This window comes from Theropithecus gelada, chromosome 8 (assembly GCF_003255815.1).
Source record: "Theropithecus gelada isolate Dixy chromosome 8, Tgel_1.0, whole genome shotgun sequence".
NCBI lineage: Eukaryota > Metazoa > Chordata > Mammalia > Primates > Cercopithecidae > Theropithecus > Theropithecus gelada.
In genome coordinates, this window is record NC_037676.1 from 104,424,002 (window position 1) to 104,441,306 (window position 17,305).

The window sequence follows — 17,305 nt, forward strand, 5'->3', positions numbered from 1 at the left end:
GATAAATATGACTATGTAACTAAAAAAAAAAATCTCTATATTAAGTAATGATAATAAATACCCCAAGTTGCCTTTGAATATTTGGAATAAGAGTGATTCTTTCTTCTTTCTAATTTTCTATATTGTGCATATTTTATTTTATTTTATTTTATAATACCTTACTTTTATAATTGTGGGGGCAATGATACAGAGGGAACGACACCAAAGGTCCGGGGAACATATTCTTTAAATGTCTTCCTGTTGCTTTCCCAAGAAACTTCAGAGGCTAGAATGGACTTCTGGTTCTCATTGCTTGTCCTTTGGCCTGGCATAGAAATGGTCATCATGTCTTCCAAAGGGTGAGGCGGTGGGAACGCAACATCACCGACTTCCCACATCCCCAGCCTCCACTTACAACAACTGAGAAAATTTAGATTATATGACTAAAGAGACGTGTGTGTGTGTGTGTGTGTGTGTGTTTGTGGTGTGCAAATGCGTATCTGAGTGTTGCTTCCTCTCTCCTTCCCCTATCCTCAAGGGCAGCAAGACAAACTCCAGAGCAATGGTGCAGCAATCTGCCTTTAAAAATACAATAGCAACGCAAAAGAGTGAGAGCCAAAGGAACCCCAGCCAGAGCAACACCCCAATATTAAACAGTTTTAAATAACAACAAATTAAAGTCCATCTCTCCTCTCAAACTTGCCATATAATCCAAATGACTCATCTCAGATCTCTAACTGCAGTAATTGAGGCCCTATCTCAAATATTGGAATTAGGCTAAATATCTCCCCTTCAAGCACATGCAACAGTCAGATAAATGTTCAAAATCTCTTACAGAACACTACAGTTACATACCCCACATAAATGATACATACATCTTCACAAAATTGTTACATAAACATAGGGGAAGAAAAGACCCCAAATATTAACTCTGGCTGCCTTTGAACATTTGAATTATGGGTGATAAACACAACAGTTATGTTCCTAAAACTGCTGGGGTAAATTAGAAACTTTTAATTTCAATATTACTATAAATACACCCAAGGATGTTCACCACTGAAAGAAATTCTCTGAAATGTTTATAAAAACAAAAACATTTTAGTAAAGAAAACAATGATCTCCCTAATTTATCTCTTTAGGAAATTCAAATATTTGTGATATCTTGCATGAGATTATTTTCTTAAAGGTAGGGTGCACCTGTACCTTTGATATTAAGAACAGCAGCATCAGCACTTCTATTCGTGAGATGCTGCATCTTCTCCTTGCATGTGTTATTCTACTTAACCCTCTCAACCTTCACAACAACCCCATAAGGCAGGTACTATTATTGCTTCCATTGTCACCTGAAGATTCAAGCTCCAGGGTCCTCACAGCTAATAAGTGGCAATACTAAGACCAAAACCAGATTAATCCAGCTCCAGAAGGGATGTACTTTTTCCACCAGAGAACTACAGATTGCCTCCACATTATTTTTTTATACCAAAAATATCCCTTGCCTAAGCTTGTTTTAGACAAACTGTGATAAAAACAACTGTTATCAACTAACCAAACAAATTGGCTATCAATACACATTTAGCTATCGTAAATGAAGAAGACACTGAATGACTACATCAGTTTTCAAAAAAGTTATCCAGTCCCCAAATTAGAACTACAGGAAGGAAGCTGCTATAGTTTAAATATGGTTGGTTGTCTCCACCAAATCCGATGTTGAAACCTGATCCCCATTGTTGGAGGTGGTTCCTAATGGAAGGTGCTTGGGTTGTAGGGGTGGGTGCCTCACGAATAGATTAATGCCCTCCCTGGGTGGAGGAGGGAGGGAAGTGAGTTCTCACTCTATTAGTTAGTGGAGAGCTGATTATTAAGGGCCTGACACCTCCCCCTCCCTTTCCTTCCTTTCTGGCCATGTGATCTCTGCACGTGCCAGCTTCTCTTCACTTTCTATCATGAATGGAAGCAGCCTGAGGCTCTCACCAGATGCCCAATCTTGAATTGTTACAGACATCAGAATTATGAGCCAAATAAACCTTTTTTCTTTATAAATTACCCAGTCTCGCTTATTCCATTATAGCAATGCAAAATGGACTAAGACAGAAGCTATGCATGCCCTTCAGACAATGGAAACAGAAAAAAATAAACCAATTAAGTGGTCTAGGGCAGGAAAAAGAAAGGTATAGACAGGCCTAAAAATAGTTTCCACCTTATCTCTGTTTCAATAATAGCAGATTAGCACGTATTCTCTTGGAAATGTCACCCAGGCAACCAGAAATACAAAGACAAAGATGTTCCAAAAAACACATGTATGTAAATCTATTTTTGCCATCTTTTGAGCATAAATGATCACTATTGCAAGAAAGACAATAATTAGGGGATTATCTTTTTTAAAAGTAGGCACAGAAGAAAGTTTACCCTCGTGTAAAGTAGGGTAACAAAGTATAAAGGTAGGTATCTATCTGGTAAGAGGCCTTGACCCATTGCCTCAAATTCAGGCCAACAATCTATTAGGAATATTAAACATATTTTTCCCTATGTTTTTCAAATCTCATGTTTTTATCTCATAAACCAACGGCAGACGAATACAAAATACGGTAGGCTGGCAAATTTTAAAAACGTATTTTGAAAACTGCTCAAAAATAACTGCTTTAAAAACCACTTAAGTAGAGTAACTGTTTCTTTACCTGGATTGTCTAGGACAGTCCCCATTTGTGCCTGCTGTTTTGCTGTAATTACTGGAAAGCCCTCCCCTTTCACTCTCAAAAATGTCCCGATGTGAACAATAAATTATGTAGTCGCCTTATATTTAGCCAAGAAATATTTCTTGGCCAGTTATGATGTGCTACCTACGGGGTTGGGCACTTAGATTCGTTTTTTTAAAAGGTATATAAGATAACAACAATTTCAGAACAATCTAGTTGAAAAGACAGAAATAACACCCCGAACAACCGTGAATCAATGAAAACTTGATAATCCTTGGTGTAGTCTAGGCTGTCAGTGCCTGAGTTCAGATCTGAGAAAAGTAGCGAGTGTATCCCCTAGAGGGGATCACTCCATGGAACTAAAGCTAAAAGCAACAATGCTTCTTGAGCACTTCCTGTGTGCCCGGCACTATGATAAGCACGATGCCTGCGTGATCTCGCTTCATGCTCAAAACAGCCCTGTAAGTGAAGGGCTGTCATTTGCTCATCTTATGGATGAGATGACTTCCCCAAAGTCAGGCCAGAGAATTCAAATGTCTAGCTCTTAAGCATATGTTCCCCACCACTGTAGATGTGGATGTGCTGCCTTCTGATCGCCTGTCTCTGCCAGGAGCCAGCCCGGCAGAGTCACCTGTTATCACACCCCTCAGCTTCTCTCTTTCCACCCTGCAGCACAGCAAGGTGTGGCCAAACTCTCGCCAAGGGTTACCAAATCAGGTAAAGCCCAACCAGAAAATGAAAGAGGCTGCTCTTGAATCCTACAGAGGAATCCTATTGAAGAGGCTATTGAGAAGAAAGTCACACAGGGGTTCAGGAAAGCAATGAAGGGTAATGCCGGACTCTAAGGCTAGTAATAGCAGGAAGCCATGACCACCCTAGACCTGAAGGCATAAGGGGAGGAAGTGGCTGAAGGAACCTAAAGAGGGTGGCGATATGGAGAGGACAGCTGAGATATCCAGGCTGCTTACTGCCCTTGCCCTACAGAAGAGCTGTGCGCCAACCAAGGCAGAGGAAACTGGCCTGGTCACTCTTTGGGAATTAAGGTGCCAGGTTGGCAAAAGGATACCATCCTCAGCATATATACAAAGCCAGGGCCAGTTTCATGGGCATGTGACCTGTGCCATCACACAGGCCCCATGCTCAGCAGGGCCCCACACTGGCATGAATCCTCCACTAGCACCATCTTGAAATTCTTAATTTTTTTAAACAAAGTTCCCACAGTTTGATTTTGCTCTGAGCCCCACAAACTATGTAGCTGATCCCCTGCAGGTCAAACCTTTTCTTCAGGTAGGGAGACTAAATTCTGTACGTATCACAGTATTCCGATACACGGTTCAAAACAAAAGGATCCAAAGTTAATATTAACCAGAGTAACAATGATACAGTAGGATAGGTAACATGAAGGGGCATTTTTACCTTTTTTTCTTTCCTTCCTCTCTTTTGAAATCAAACTGTAAAGCAGCTGAGAAACCAAAATTAGCTGCCCCTTAGAGAGAAACAGACCTTAATTACAACTGCCTCTCCATAGCACAGACTGAATGGATTTTGGCTCTTCCCCAGTTAATGCGATCAATGCAGACAATAAAACAGAATAATTGATGCCCTGGAGAGGACTTTTCTGATACACCTCATTGGATGGGCTACAGTCATCGAATTCTCCAGGCCATTGCCAAAGCTACTCTTTACCTTGCCTTATGTGCCCGATGTACGGAGGCCCTACCTTGGGGCTCACTGTTGAAAATACATAAATAAAAGACCCGCCGATGGGCCAATGGCATTCACAAACAGTATTTGTAGTGGATGCTTCCTGAAGCATGGGCTTAGAAACGAGTCTCTACTGCTTCTGCTTCCCTTTCCTGAAAGGCTCCAGCATCCGTAGCCTTCCTCTGAGGAATTATATTTCTAAAAGAATCTGAGAAAGCCCCAGCTGAGAAGCCCGAACAGGACCAGTGGCAGCTCTTTTTCCCGTTCACTTCCTTCAATGCCATCCAGCAAAACGAAGCCCAGAAAACATTTAGCTGAGATAGGGAACAAACTGACTTTTGACAGCCTCTTTCACTCACCCCTTTATTTCAGAAGTAAAGGATGGTAGATTTTAAGTGTTTGTTTATTTTGTTGTCTAAAGTTAGAATAAAATTTCAAATGATCAAATCAAAAGCATTTAGAAAACCTCTACTGTGTCAAGGAATCTAGAATCCAGGGCAGCAAATCAAAGCTAGGGGCACTGTCACAGAGTCAGAGAATCAATAGTTGCCGTGTATACTAACTACTGAGCTCTGTCATGGGGTGAATGGTGGCGACCCCCAAAAAGAGGTATGTCCCAGTGTGCAAGACTTTTTTTTATTTTTTTTGTGGGGTGTTGTTGTTGTTTTGAGACAAAGGCTTACTCTGTCACTCAGGCTGGAGTGCAGTGGTGTCAACATGGCTCACTACTGCCTCTATCTCTCGGGCCCAAGAGATTCTCCTACCTCAGCCTCCTGAGTAGCTGGAACCACAGGTGTATGCCAAGAGGCCTAATTTTTTTTTCTTTTTTTTTTTTTTCTTTGTAGAGATGGGGTCTCACCTTGTTGGCCAGGCTGGTCTCAAATTTCTGGACTCAAGCAACCCTCCTGCCTCAGCCTCCCACACTGCTGGGATTACAGACATGAGCCACCAGGCCTGGCCATAACCAAGCTTTAACCCCTGGAACCAGTGAATACGACCTTATTTGAAAAAAGGGTCTTTGCAGATGTAATAAAGGATCTTAAAATAAAATCATTCTGGATCACACAGGTGGGTTCTAAATCCAGTGACGAATGTCTTTATAAAAGATGCGCAGAGGAGAGACGCACAGAGAAGAGCAGGAAGCAATGTGACGTGGAGCACAGCTGAAGTGATGCAACCTCATGCCCAAGAATGCTGCAGCCCCCAGAAGCTAAAAGAGGCAAAGAATGAAGCCTCCGCTAGAACCCCTGGAGGAAGCATGGCATCTTGGCCTCAGACTTCTAGCCTCCGGAGCTGTGAGAGAATAAATATCTGTTGCATTAAACCACCATTTTGTGGTCATTTGTTTCAGCGGCCACAGGAAACAAATATAAGTTCACAGCCCCATCTCTCACCTGTGGCCTCAGCTTCACAATCTCCAGCCAGGGACTATACGAAGCCTTCCAAAGCAGCCCATTCCGTGTTCACGGTGGGCCTAGTTCCGGCCCCACATGAGTCTAATCCCTTTCCCTCAGTGCAGTGCTTTCATGTATGTGAAGAAAAGAATATAAAAGTCCATAGAGCGATTCCAGGCCAGAGAGTCCCAGCTACTGTCCTCGGCATCTGCCAGCTCATGAGAGATCCCCTTAACTTGTACCTGTCAGGGCAGCACAGACGGAACAAGTCTCTCCCTTCTTTGAACGGTATTCTCTTATGGCAGCCCAAGGTCTCACTAATGTTTAAACAGCCAGGTGACACTGTCAACTCTGTTGGCACTTTCAACTCAAAAAATAAAAAAAATTAAAAAAAAAAATAACCCACAACTTGCATCTTTTTCATGTGGAGCAAATGTGATTCAAGGACAGATTGTCACTCCCATCAAGTATATGGAAAATATTCTTTTTATCTAAATATAATAAATCAAGTATGAAATATGCCTGTTAAGTACATTATTTTTGTAAAAAGTGGGGGATCTGAGCAGGCACCCGTACCACCTATTGACAGCCAAGCCAAGTTTGTACACATCAGATTATTTCCAGAGTCAAAACACACAGGTTGGGGAAAACGTACCTTCCAGATCCAGCTGCATATACAGAAGAAATGTGCTGATTTCTGATTGTCAGTCTTCAGATTTCAGCTCCATAACCTGCACTAGCTCCCAATGTTGGTAAATCACTCAACCTCTCAATGCTTCGGTTCAGTTACCTGTAAATTGGGGATAACTAGAACACTACTTTGTGTTGGCTGCTATGGACTACAAGATAGTCCCATATCAACAGGCCTTCTTGAGGTCTGGCTCTGGCTAGTTTGGCCAACTGGGTGGCACTGGCACCAGATCAGAGAATGGAAGAGAGTGGTTGGGGCCTTATTCACCTGGATGCCTCCCCACCAGGCCATGATAGGCAGTAGTCATATTCCTCTACTGAAAACCACAGCTCCTGCCAGCAGCCCTATCCCCTGAGCAATTCCATGTTCATGCTGTCAGGGCTAGGTGGTGAAGGCTTCCATGCATTGCTGGCCACTTCTGGTGGGTTCCCTGACCTTACCCACACCTTTGTAAATAGTCCCTTCATTAACTCTCCTCAGTGACTCCCTTTTGAGCAGTTCATCTGCCTCCTTAAGGGATGCTGGAGGAGGAATCTTTCATAGGATTTATCAGAATCAATCAATACTTGAATCACCTTTAGGCATTTGCTATCATGAGTGCTATTTTTAGCAACAGTAGTCTACTTCTCTGAGGAATCCTGGGCCATGAGATCTCTCAATGCTGTATTTATGTTTCCTCCCCAAGTTCAAAACCATTTACTAGAGATAGACATAATATTTTCAGTGGTACAGATGTGGGGAAAACTATTATGTTCTGTCATCTAAATAATTAAAGTAACTTCTCTTCTCCCCGCCCCCTCCCTCTCTAATGTCCAAACCTTCTGATCATGCCATTATTACAGGCAACACCTATCCAATGGTTCCCCTCGAATGAAGTTTAAACTCTCCCACTATTTCTCACAATTCTATTCCAACCTACCTTCAAGAATGTGTTCAACATTTCACACCTACTAGTATTAAAAGAAAAAACAGAAAATAACAAGTGTTGATGGAATCCTTGTATGTTGCTTGTGGGTATGTTAAATGGTACCACCATGGAAAACAACGGATGTTCCTCCAAAAATTAAACACAGAATTGCCATATAACTCAGCAATTCCATTTCTGGGCATATACCCAGAAGAACTGAAAACAGGGACTTTAACATATCACTGTACACCCATATTCACAGCAGTGTTTTCACAATAGCCAAAAGATGGAAGCAACCCAAATATCCATCAACAGATACATGGATAAACAAAGTGTGGTACATACATACAATGGAACATTATTCATCCTAAAAAGGAAAGAAATTCTGTCCATCTTACAACATGAATGACCTCTGGCGACATTATGATAAGTGAAGTAGACCAGTCACAAAAAAGACAAATACCATTTATATGAAGTACCTGGAGTAGTCAATTCATAGAGACAGAAAGTAGACTAGTGGTTGCCAGAGGTTGAAAGGTAGGAGGAAAGAGGAAGTTAGTATTTAATGGAAACAGACTTTCAGCTGGGCAGGATGAAGAAGTTCTGGAGATGGATGGTAATGATGGTTGTACAATAATGTGAATGTACTTAATGCCACTGAACTGTACACTTAAGAATGGTTAAAATAGTAAATTTTATGTTTTGTATATTTAACCAGTTTTTTAAAAGGTTGTATTCAAGAAATATTCATTGCTTGCCTACGGCACAAAGCACTGTACTAGGGCTGCCTCAGGAAACAAAAATGCAAGACCACCATCCCAAGGAAGGGAAATCACCTCCTGCACATTCCCCCACCTGCTCCAGATTCTAGTCAATCCCTTCCCTAATTATGTCTTGCACTTTCACGTTAGAATATAAATTCCTAAAGACAGGGGACTAGATCTTATTCAGCCTATATCTCTACAACCTAACAGAATGCTGAGCGTGTAGAAACTGCTCAAGAATATTAATCAAATAGTTGAGTAAAAATCCAGGCAGAGAATGCCATGTCATTTTTCTCATGTATTCTAGCCAGTCAGAACTTAAAATTTCTTGAAGTTATATAGCTATATTTGCAGGAATAGAGAGGCTAGAGCTTCACATAAGCTCACTAAACTCACTTTAAATATTCTGCTCACAAGTAATTCTACTAAGTGCATAAACTGTGGATATCAGATGAGAACTCCACTACTTCCTGACCATGTGACCTTGAGCAAATTATTGCATGCTGCTAAGGCTGTTTCTCTTATCTACGAAGAGGGAATGCTAACAGTCCTATAGGGAACATCTGCTGCTTTGCAATCCAAAATCCAGGGGCTCATCTCTTGGTGACAGTATAACAATTTTCTGCTGGAGAAACACCCCTGCTCCTATTTCTCTGCCTCTCTCTAGGGATGAAACGTGTGACATGTGACCAAGCCCAAGCCTAGTAACATGTGGCACCCTGGTCACAGGAAGAGACACAGGACTGAATCAGTGCTGACGAGCCAAAGTAAATCATTGTGAGCAATGCTGGGATGGAGACTTCCACTTTCTGGCTGGATTTAAAGCCCAGACTATGTAAGGTCTGGAGCTCTTCCAGCCATGCTACAATGAGATGGGGCCTCAGTGAGATGGTACTAACAATGGTGCCGACTCCATGAAAGCAAACTGAGAAAAATAGAGAAATGAGGTCCTGCTAACAGTGTTTGAGGCCTGAATCAGACCATACCTGATATGTTTTCCCCTGGACTGAGGAGTTATCAGAACCAAAATCACATTCCTTTTTTGCTAAAACAGTTTGAATGTTGGGGTTCCTGACACAACAGAATTGAGTCCTAAGTAAAACATCTTCTGAAAAATTATCATAAAGATTAAATGAGGTATCCCATGTAAACCAGGGCCACATAGTACACACTCAATAAATGGCAATATCAGTGTTAAGTGCAGTGATTGTTCATTGCTGTGGTAGAAAGCTCCTGCCTTCTAAGGACTTTTAACTCATGTGCTCTATCCCTGATTTCTGTCTTCATTATCCACAAATGATGTTATCTAGGCTAGGAATGGTGAAGACTATTTCCTAATCCCATTCCCTAGCAGACAGACATCACTAGCTGACCACAGCACACTTTCTTGCTGAGCCCAGACCCAGCCTTGGATTCCTATCGGACCCAGCTTTCCAGGCAGCCACTACCAACCAGATGACATGCAAAATGAAACCAATGTGTCTCAGCTTCACTGCAATAGTTGGCAAAATGTTTCTATGAAGAACTAAGTAGTAAGTATTTTAGACATGGTCTCTATCACATGTTCTTCTCTGTGTTTTGTTGTGTTTTGTTTTTGTTTACAACCCTTTAAAAATATAAAGCTCATTCTTTGCTCTCTTGCTTGTACAAAAATCCCTGCTCTAGAGCTTTGAAACCAGACTCTGGGGCTGCCTCAGGGAAGCAGCAGTTCTTATCTTCCTGTGCAACTTCCTGGGACCCCAGGAGTTGGAGAGTTTGGAGTGGGTGCCTGAGTCATAAAAGCACCCTCTGAACATATTGAATAGTCCGAAAAGTAACAGAAGAGCTTTGGTGACTGGAGGTTTCCTGTTATCATACCAATACCAGGCGATCTGAAATTCACACTCTGAGGGATGCTGTAATTCAAGGAAAAGCTATAAAACCCATCTGTGTTATGAACTTCACCTCTGCCTCCAGAACCAATTCACCGCACAACCCTTTAAAAAAATTGGACCTCCATCCCCTACAGCCACGTCTGAGATGCCTGACCTTTTCATGAGGGAAGCAAGGAAAGAGAAGGGTTCAGATCATTACGTTTCATCATTGTTAGTCTGCCCCTCACCATTAAAAAGACACACCTCGAGGGCAAGGATCAGATCAGTTTCAAGACAGTATGCCACATTTCTTTTGACCAACTCTTGATTCCTTAGTATTTCCCAAGGTTTTTTGTTGTAGAGTGTTAGATATAAAGCTTGGTTTGGTCCTCCTCTCTATTATTCTCTGTGCTTGATTCTGGCTTTAGTGAAAAGGACTGGATTGTGTTTGACTGGTGTTTGTTTATTCATTCAACAAACATGTACTACAATCAGAATCCATCTCTTAAGGCACTTGCAGGTAGGAAGACAGATACATAGATAACAGTGCAGAATGATGCAAGGGCTATATCCAGGGTAGCATGGCAGCATGAAGCAGAGGCACCTCTGGGAGAGGGAGTGCCATGCAGCCTGCTGGAAGGCAGTGTGGCAGCAGCTGAGCTGCAAAGAATGCATAGGAGTTGACCAGACAAGGAAGGTTGGGGAGAGGATAGATGCTGAGACTCAGTGGCATGGGCAGAGGCTACATGGCGGGGGTGGGGGGGTGTCGGGGGGAGGCTTGGGAGATGAGGTTAATGAGGAGAGAAGGGTGGGACCAGGAAAGTGCCTGGAGTCTGAATTCTATCCTGAAAACCACAGAAAAACCTCTAAAGGAAATTAAGCAGAATGACTGGCTTAGATTTTTGTTTTCAAAATGAGTGTCCACGGTTTGGAGAATGGACTGGAGTGAGATGGTCCTGATTGGGAGCAACAAGCTCAAAAGCAATTGGAACAATTCAGTCAAGAATTGCTGAGAATATGAACTAAGTCAGTGATAGCAGGCACTGAGAGAAGAGGGCATATAGCAACAACAACAAAAATAATAAGAGCTCACATTTATGCAGCACTTACAATAAGACATGATGCTTAGTGCTTTCTGGGTATTAACTCATTTTATCTTCACAGTAACCCTGAGATAGCTTTGTTATCTATTATCAACCTCATGCCTCAGATCAGAAAACGCAGTAGAGGTTAAGTAAGGACCCCAAGATCCAGGAGCTATTGGTGAATGAGCCACAGCTCAAACCCGGCTGTCTGGCTGCAGAGCCCACACTCCTAATGTCCATATTGGCAACTCTCCTAGTACAGTTACAGACAGAGGGTCTTAAGGACTGGACACTGAATGGTTGAGACAGGGGAGACTCCAGGACAATTTCCAGAGATCTGACTTGGGTAGGTAAACATGTGAATTTCAGTTTTTCGAGCCTCCTCCCCTGAAGCTCCTCCCCAGATCTGTCCTTGCCCCGCTAGGGCAAGTACCCACACTCCCACCGTCACACCACACCCCCTCTCCTTTGCAGTCTTTGCATCACGGCCTTTGGCCATAAAACACAGGGATCTCCCAATTGGAGTGAAAAACTTCACAAGCATTTCCAATTAGGTCTGAGAAACCCGACAGCAAACTCTGCTCTTGGTAATACAGTGGCTTAGGTTTATTATTTTCAAATCAGCCAGAACTGGGGAAACTTTGAGCGAGCTTGTGTGGTTTCCCTCTGAGAGAGTGAGATCTTGGCAGCCTACTTCTGTGTTTCACCGTAGCTGCCCTACGGAACAGAACATAGACCTTCTTGCGGGGCTAGCATGTAAGCACAGAAGCACACACAGCCGCCTCGCCTGCAGCCTCCGACAGACCGGCAGGAAGAAACTAACCCTGGCAGGAGCTCTGCAGAGAGCCAAATGGCATTCTTTCTCCATGCACAAAAGTTAAAGCAAGCATCTGCAGCATTAGGGAAAAAAAAAAAAAAACTTGTGTATTTCCTGCGGACAGGGAGACCTCCTGCCCCTCCCGGGCTGATACAACCCACTTTGCACATCCTGCTTCTCTGGGAGCTAAAAATAAATCGGTATGCACTGAAAAACACTCAAACACATCTCCCCAGCACACCCTTTCCGAGTCCTCGAGGGCAAGGACACGAATCTTTCAGGTCTTGAGTCCGAAACGCAGACTGTTTCCTCGTCCAGGTTCAACCAGCGCCTTTCGACGTCTCCCTCGGCCCCCTCCCCAGACGCCCACGCCTCGCACCCGCCTCCTGCGGCCTTTCCGGGCAGATTCCGCAGGCCCAGGATCCAGCGGATGTCCCGGACCCCCGCCCCGGACTCCGGGGCGGGATGCTCCAGATGTCCCCGGGCCGCCAGGCTCACTGGCGCCCCCTTCCGCCCAGCGCGCCCCATCCCGCCCCATCCCGCCCCATCCCGCCCCATCCCGCCGGCCCCACGCGTCTCTGCGCGGCCCTCTGCAAAGTTGCTCTCTCCTTTTCCGCCTCCCACCCTCAGGGTCTGTGATTTTGTTTTGTTTTCCCTCAGAGGCATTGGGGGAATGACAGAGGAATTGACAGGGTGAACTGCACCCAGGAGGGAGCTGCTGGAACCAGGTTCCCAGGACCGAGCGCTCCTCGAACCCACCCCTGCGCCCGCGGCGCCCCGAGCGCATAGGTCCCCCCAGCAGCCGCTCCCGGCGCCGCCGCCCCCGGCACACCCGCCCCGGCTGCAACTCCGACTCCGCTTTGGCTCCCGAGAAGCGGAGGGAAGGCGCTGCGACTCACCGCCTCGGCCGCTCCTGGCGTCTGTGTCGCTTCGGGCGAGGCGGCGGCAGCAGCGGCAGCGCCTTCCCTCCGCCCGCCTCCCCCTGGACAGCACCGTCGCCAGCCGCGCCCCCCTCCCCAGCCTGGCTCGCCGCCTCCCTCCTCTCGGCCGCAGACCCCCTCTCCACTGCAGCCCCGCAGGCAGCCTCTCCGGGGGTGGGCTTGACCGCGGGGATGCAGGGGGGCCAAGATGAGGAGCGGGATTTGCAGGTGCAGTGGACGCCCCCGCCTTGCCCTGGTACAGCCACCAGGCGTGTCCCCACTGTGCCCCATAGTCCTAGCTCACCGCCCAGGCCTCTAGCCAACCTGCACTGCTACTTTCCGAGGGGTACCATCTGTTTGCCTCCTTGGGTCATGGGAGGTCAGATTCAGCCTAGAGCACCTCCTTCGAAACTTCTATTTGAGTGGGGATCCGGGGTCCCTACTCTCCCGCAGTGAAGTTCAAGGGAGGCTTGGAAGGCAGTTGAAAAGCTTCTCAGGTGGTCTCCTCTGGACTCTTCATGCCCACAAGGTGGGAGGGGGCTGCTTTCGTCTAACCAGTGCTTTCTCTACCCAAAGCCTTCTGTAAACTGTCTAGGAAAGGCTTAACAAAAAATCCAGAGGAAGACATCTAAGGGGCCCCTCTCCTGCCCTTCCTTCCTCCCCTCAAATTTTTCATCTCGTGTGGAGATAATGAGAAGCGAAATGTCTTGTCAATTCATTCACCCAATATTTATCGAGTGCCTGCTGGCTGCCAGCACCTGTTTCCTGTCTTGCTGTGTCGTCCACTCATGGCCTCTCAAAAAGCCACTGTAACTAACTCCTTGTGCTTGTCAACCCCAGTGACATTCCCAGAACCCGCAGAAGGTCTCAAGAGCAACTCAACTTCATCAATTTAAGAAGTTGCTGGTTACAAATAACAAGGCTGCAAAGGCACCGTGACCTGGCCTTCCTTGTTATAATGTTTGCAAAATCTTTTAACATGACTGGTTATAGAAAGGACAGTTCCATTGAGGTCCAGACAGCTGCCAACTCTGATTTAAACATCAAGTAAAAGGTTGATCTAATCAAAAGCACCCTTTCCTAGCTCTACTGGTTGCTTTCAATTGAAAAACAAAAATTATCTGAGAGGCCGTTAAACCATTATCAAATACTAAAACCTTTGCTTGCATTGGGTGAGCAGGTTAGCCCAGCATTTCCTTTCCTGGACATACAGGAAGAGAAATGCTGGACTAACCTGCTCACCCAATGCAAGCAAAAATTTGCATTGGAAAGTTGGATTTTTTGGTTTTTCGTTTTTTTCATTTTTCTTAATACTAGGCCCCACTCCAAGAGAGTCTAATCCTAATTGTTAAAAAAATTCGGGGTTCAGGAATGTCCAGCTTTGTATGGGTATTTTTTTCACATGGGCCCCAGGAGACTCTGATGTGCAGCCAGGGTTGGAAACCACCATGGGATTAGCCAATCATCAAGCAAGGCCTCAGGCAACAGAACCCAAACCCAGGCAGATGTGATGCAGTGAAAGGTCTACACAGGTGTTGCAAACTCAAATGTCCCTAAGGGATAAAAGCAGGTGACAAAGAAGTAACTTAAATGGTTATACAGAGACAAACTGAGAATGGCACAATGGCCCTGAAAAAGGCGGCCTCATTTTTCTACATGGGAAAAGAAGGTCCAGTGTGGCCATCAAGTCGGAGTATTTTATTTTACTTTGGTTTGGTTCCCCCTACCCCCAAGAGAAGCCAGAAGTTCACATTTAATGCGAACTCTTCTAATTTTAAAATATTAGCAACTTATTTTTTAAATATTTTATGTGCTCTATAAGCCAAGACAAAAAGAATCTGTAGGCCACAAGTGGTCCCCTGGTCATCGGTTCATCACCTGCAGTCTGGACAGACTCTGTGCATAGGCAGCAGTTAGGAAGGTGCTTGGGGTGGTATACCTGAGAGAGGGTTGATTTTAAAGTCCACTTTATCTACTTTTCTTTATTGATGTGACTTTTCTTTAATGATCTCTACTGTTAAAAAAAAAAAAAGAAAGAAACAGTTTTGCTGAGGTATAATTCACACATCATACTATTCACTCAAAGTATGCAATTTAATATTTTTTGCATATGCACAGTTAGTTGTACAAACTATTACCATAACCAATTTGAGAACTGATTTTCATCACCCCATAAAGAAATCCCATACCTGTTAGCACTCACTCCCTTCTTTCCTCAACTTCCAGTGACCACTTATCTATCTTCTCTATATATAGATTTGCCAATTCTGGACATTTTATATAAATGGAATGATACAATATGAGGACTTTGTGACTGGCTTCTTTCACTCAGTTTAATGTTATCAAGGCTCTCTCATGTTGTAGCATGCATCAGTACTTTGTTCCTCTTCATGAACAAATAAGAGATCATTGTATAGCTCCATCATATTTTGATTATCCATGTATCAGTTGACAGACATTTAGGTTCACTTTTTTACTGTTATGGATAATGCTACTATGAACATCTGTGTTCAAGTTTTTCTGTGGATGTACATTTTCATTTTTCTTGTGTGTGTGTGTATATATATATACCTAGCAGTAAAATTGCCAGATCTTGTGGTAACTCCACATTGAACATTTCGAGAAATTGCCATACCTATTCCCAAACCAGCTGCACCATTCTACATTCCCACTAGCGCTATATGAAGGTTCCAGATTTCTTCCATATCCTCGACAACACCTGTTATCTGCTGCTGAAAAAATTATACCATCCTAATAGAGGTCCAATGGTATCTTTTTTTTTTAAATTTTACTTTAAGTTCCGGGATGCATGTGCAGAATGTGCAGGTTTGCTACGTAGGTATACATGTGCCATGGTGGTTTGCTGCACCCATCAACCCATCATCTAGGTTTTAAGCCCCACATGCATTAGGTATTTGTCCTAATGCTCTCCCTCCCCTTGCCCCTCACCCCCCAACAGACCCCTGTGTGTGTTGTTCCCTCCCTGTGCCCATATGTTCCATGTGTTGTCATACAATGGTATCTTATAACATTTGATTTCCATTTTCCTAATGGCTCATGGTGTGGATCATCTTTTCATGTTGGCCATTTATATAACTTCTTCACAGAAATGTCTATTCAGATCCTTTGCCCATTTTAAATTTGGTTATTTAACATTTTATTATCCAGGTGTGAGTTTTTTTGTGTATTCTGGATGTAAGTACCTTATCAGATCTATGATTTGTCAGTATTTCCTCCATATCTGTGGGTTGCGTTTTTATTTTCTTGGTGGTGTTCTTTGAAGCATAAAAGTTTTCCATTTTGATGAAACACAAATTATCTATCTTTTCTTTTGATGCTTGTACTTTTAGTGTTGTATCTAAAAGGCTTTGCCTAATTCAAGGACATAAAGATTTATGCCTGAATGTTGGGCCCTCCTTTTTTTTTTTTTTTTTTTTTTTCCCAAAGACAGAGTTTCACTCTTGTTGCCCAGGCTGGAGTTCAATGGCGTGATCTCGGCTCGGCCCACTGCAACCTCTGCCTCCCAGGTTCAAGTAATTCTCCTGCCTCAGCTTTCCGAGTAGCTGGGATTACAGGCGCCCGCCACCACGCCCAGCTAATTTTGTATTTTTAGTAGAGATGGGGTTTCACCATGTTGTCCAGGCTGGTCTTACATTCCTGACCTCAGGTGATCCACCCGCCTTGGCCTCCCAAAGTGCTGGGATTCCAGGCATGAGCCACCACTCCTGGCCGGGCCCTGCTTTTTTAAACGCTCTTTCAACAGTGTGGTATTGGAAACTGGGAACACTGAGACAACTGGCAGTAAGTCTACGGTCAGGGCCTCCCACCTCAAGAGATCTCATTTGCTGAGACAGTTCTCTCACCACCTCATTTGGTCAACTTTGGGCACTGAATGGCAAGTTTGTGTCAAGCAAGCAACTGAATGTATAGATTTTAGACTAGCCAGTCCAACAATGGCAAGTATTCATTCTAAGGGACTCCTATGTGCTTAGAGCTGCTCTAGGCTCTCAGGATATAGCACTAAACAAGACAGGTTCATGCTCTTGTGGGACTTATAGTTTAATGAGAGAAAAATAAATAGAGCACATAAGACACATATTAGATGAGTGCATATGTCAATATTCACATGAATGATTGACGGAACAGCTGAGGAAGGAGCCACGCAGAGGAAACATAGTGCAAAGTCTCTAATTTGAGGATAGGTTGGGAGGAAATACACAGCTTATTCTGGAATCAAGGAAATCAGATGTGGCTAGAGCTTGGTGGGGGCGCCTTTGGCTGAACTCCTCAGCAAGTAGAGCCTGAGCAAAAGGTTAGGCATGAACAGTACCTAAGGAAGTGAAACCACAGGGGCGTAGGACTGAGAGAAAAGGGAAGTGAGTCAGGAGAAGAGGGAGAGCAACCACAAGGAAGTGCATTCTGTAGCTGGGCATTGCCACTTGAGTCTGCAGGAGCACCATGGGTTGGTCAGGAGGCAGTGTGGGGGCATTACTGAGAG

At 44.2% G+C, this 17,305-nt stretch overlaps 1 protein-coding gene across 5 annotated transcripts in view; it reads right to left on the minus strand.

Annotated features, from left to right (window-relative positions):
- NCALD (neurocalcin delta) overlaps positions 1 to 13,448 on the minus strand; it is a 446,402-nt gene extending 432,954 nt beyond the window's left edge. For 4 of the 5 annotated variants that reach the window (XM_025393540.1, XM_025393544.1, XM_025393539.1 and 1 more), the window contains exon 1: positions 12,787 to 12,884. The gene's annotated coding sequence lies outside the window, so the exon portion shown is untranslated. Of the gene's footprint in view, positions 1 to 12,786; positions 12,885 to 13,111 lie in introns of those variants that run through there. The other variant, XM_025393541.1, reaches the window with a different exon arrangement.
- Between the last annotated feature and the right edge of the window lie 3,857 nt (positions 13,449 to 17,305).